Source organism: Phoenix dactylifera, unplaced genomic scaffold (assembly GCF_009389715.1).
Source record: "Phoenix dactylifera cultivar Barhee BC4 unplaced genomic scaffold, palm_55x_up_171113_PBpolish2nd_filt_p 002747F, whole genome shotgun sequence".
Classification (NCBI taxonomy): domain Eukaryota; kingdom Viridiplantae; phylum Streptophyta; class Magnoliopsida; order Arecales; family Arecaceae; genus Phoenix; species Phoenix dactylifera.
Window position 1 is genome coordinate 8,607 of NW_024069875.1, and position 3,868 is coordinate 12,474.

General features: G+C 41.0%; 1 pseudogene; it reads left to right on the forward strand.

The window, feature by feature from the left end:
• Positions 1 to 245: 245 nt before the first annotated feature.
• LOC120109782 lies at positions 246 to 3,116 on the forward strand (annotated as a pseudogene).
• Positions 3,117 to 3,868: the final 752 nt, after the last annotated feature.

The following is a 3,868-nucleotide window of genomic DNA, read 5'->3' on the forward strand; positions in this document are numbered from 1 at the left end:
CGCTTCTGCCTAATATCCCGAATCACGAATTCACGACTCCATCAGACCATCACTCCACATTCTCTTTAGGGTTAGGACCTTAGGGTTAGCTCTAGCGCCGTCGCCGCCCGAGTTCTTTGCCTGTCCCTCTTCCCCCCTCCTCCGGACCTCCGCCCTCTCCTCCCCCGTGCCGGCTACTTCCGCCTCCCCGTGCAGCGCAGGCGTCCTCGGCTCCTCCTCCTCGCAGTAGTATCTCTGCAGAGTAGTCGGAAGAGAGGGGCGACGAGAGCACCGCCACTTCCGCCCCGCACAAGTACTCCGTCAAGATTCTCTTCGGCAACCGTCATGTGAGCACAAGTACTACGTCTGTTCTTCTTCTCGTTGGGAGCTTTGGTACAAATTCTTCCTTCCCTTTTTCTCCGTCTCCTGACGCTATGGGTTCGGTTTTTTAGCGGTTTCTTGTTTCAGATAAGGGCCCGTTATTTATCTTGGATTCTTGGAGTCTATTGTTTTTTTCTTTAGAGGGGGCCATTTTTCCCTGTGATCAACTGTTTCAAGAAGAGCAGGGGGATAGTTCGTAGTGTTATGTGGCATTCTTGGCGCGATATGGAAGTATTTAGTTTGGTTTGTGAGAAATCTTGATGCCCCCATTGAGAAATAAATCATGAATATAGGTTTCTCGCTGCGTTTTGTGATGAACATTGGAGGGTATTGGCGTAACCTCTTTCTGGCTACTGGGCTCTTGATTAGAAATGCAACTCCTTTTGCTGTTCTGTTTTTGGTCTCATTGTCTGTCTCTTTCTGGTTTATAGGGACCCACGATTGCAGTCCACATTGCCTGGCTACCAAGCTTGGTTTGTTTCGAATCTTTCGATTGAATTGCTAACATGTCTAATAGTGCTTAGCCCTTATTCTAAAAATATCTATTGTCGCATGATGTCGTACACAACTATTCGTACAGTAGATACTTCTATTTCTTTCCATTTCCCTTCCAAACAGCATTGAAACATGTCGTTTTGTTTTTCTTTTTAACAGGATGATAGCAGAGAAGCAATTGCAATCACTTAGAAGTATCTACTGACATTGAAACAGGATGATAGCAGAGAAGCATTGAAACATGTCGTTTTGTTTTTCTTTTGAAAATGAGGAGCACGGGGCACCCACATTGATATTGATTTGACTAGTGGGTAGCTTGTGTATGTTCCAGTGCTTCTGACATTGGGTGGCTCTGTGGCTTTTGCCTTACTCTGTGGCATTTTTTTAACTTATTTTCTTTCCATTTCCCTTCCAAACAGCATTGAAACATGTCGTTTTGTTTTTCTTTTTAACAGGATGATAGCAGAAAAGCAATTGCAATCACTTAGCTATTTCCAACCATGCATCTATCTCTTTGGATAATCATGTAGACAGTTTATAAGCTGAATATTTTTTGTTTGTTTGCTACTGCATATGGAAAGGGTCTTAGAAGAAAGAATATAAAGCAGTCTGAGAAGTGAGAAGTGCACTGTTTTCCAAAGCAGCTTCTATGACCAAGACGCTAACAACTTTGTTTTGGAAATGGATCATTATCTTAAATAATTCGTTTCAAAGTGTGTGCCTAAGTAGATGATGTTTTGTGCAGGAAAGGGAAGCAAAGAAGGAGGCTTTCAGGAAGTATCTAGAGTCCAGTGGTGTTCTTGATGCTCTGACTAAAGGTTTTCAACTGTCTTCGTTGGGTCTGTTTTGTTTTGGAAATGGAAATGAGGAGCACGGAGCACCCACATTGATATTGATTTGACTCGTGGGTAGCTTGTGTATGTTCCAGACTCCAGTGCTTCTGACATTGGGTGGCTCTGTGGCTTTTGCCTTACTAGTTACTTCTGACATCATTTAAGCCCTGTAAATTTCTCTGTTTAATAAGCATTATAGTTTGATCGGATGAAGTATGACTGGTTTTTTTGCTGGAAGATGAGTTCAGTTGTAAATTACACTGTTGTGTTTCCAGTTGACCTTATATTCTCTTTTGTTTCACATCATATCATGCATGTGCATTTTTCTGTATAAAATGGTCAGTAAGCTTTTTCTTCTTCATTGTTATCAGTGGTCTTTCTTGTATAGTTTCTTATATTGCCTTTATCGTCCTTCCATACCTTACATGAAGGATATATTGTGGTCTCGGTTCATGCTTTAATAGTTTCTTTAAATCGAAAAAGCACAGTGCTATTTAATTATGCTGGATAATCTGTCAGGAGAATTTTGCATATTTAAACTGAGAACATGAAAATAAAAGTTCTTTACCATTATGCACTCATTATTAGTGGGTAAAATCCATCTGGGATATTGCAGCATATTGTGTAGTTGCAGTTGAGTCAGCAGGCAGACAAATTCCCATTGCCTTCCTGGAGAGGATTAAGGATGATTTCATCAAAAGATATGGAGGAGGAAAAGCTGCAACTGCTGCAGCTAACGGCCTCAACCGAGAGTTTGGGTATATTTTTTCCTTCCTAACCATTCAAAGATACTGCTGTGATTTTATGTTTCTTTTGATGGCAAAATCATTGACTAACGTTAAAAAAATATTCACTAAAATTTTAGGCCAAAACTGAAAGAGCACATGCAGTATTGTGTGGATCACCCTGACGTCCCTGAGGAAATAAGCAAACTGGCGAAAGTGAAAGAGCAGGTCTCAGAAGTTAAAGGAGTTATGATGGAAAATATTGAAAAGGTACATCATGGTATCTCTTTTAAGGGTTTAACTTGTGATTATTTTAATGATTTTGTTGTCCTTAATTATGGAATGTTGCCAGTAATTCCCTTTTCCTTGACAAGTAGCATAATTAATTCCTTGAGAACATCTTTTCAGGTTCTTGATCGTGGGAGAAAATCGAGTTGCTTGTCGACAAAACTGAAAACCTTCGCTATCAGGTCTGTAACTTACGTTCACCAACCCTTAGTGGGCATCTGGATGTTTTCTTGGATTTGCTTCTGGCAGTACCATTCGTGGACAGGGATGGTTTGCATTTCAATTTCTTTTTTGGTGATTATTTTCCCTCAAGGCTGTTCAACAGTTAAATTGTTCTTGTGTTTGGGGTTTGCAGGCTCAAGATTTCAGGCAGCAAGGAACAAAGATGCAGAAGGAGATGTGGTTCAGAACATGAAGATAAAACGTGACGTCTTGGGGCATCATCATTGCATTAATCCTCATCATAAATTTTGTCCATTTGCCATGGCTTCAAATGCTAGTATGAGCGGATATGAGATCACTGCACCTCCCTCTCCCACTCAAACTGGTGCTTTTTGAGTATAGTGATATCATTGCTACTACATAAAAACTAGTGCTTGGTTGATGATTGTGGTTAAAGTGTTCCCCCTCCGTGAATGAGTATTTTTCATTCTAATATTTTCTTGCCTGTTTGGGAACTGGGGATCGGATTGACTTCGTAATTTGGATATCATTCCTGTATAGCCTTGAGTGCTATTCTTTCTTAATATATCGAGTGGTCGTTCTCTAATGCCCTATGGACATTTTGTGATGTCCGTGAATTGATGATGTCTTGATCTGATGGGATGGACGATTTGCTGCTATCTCTTGCGTTGTCAGTTACTGGCATATGAAAGCCAGACTCCGACGGACATGATCATTGAGTAAGTTCAACTTGGAACAGAGTAGATTGTGGTTTTCAAGCTTTAGTGATCGCCGAGCAACCCATTTTTTAACTTATTTTCTTAATTACCGATAGCTTTAGACAAACAGGTTAAAACAGGTTGGGTCGGGTTGGATAAACAGGTTAAACAGGTCGCGTTCAGCATGGGTTTAGACTAAACAGGTTAAACGGGTCGGGTCGGATTTGGGGCAAACAGGTGACCTGTTTATTAAACAGGGTTAAACGGGTCGGCGTCGGGTTACCTG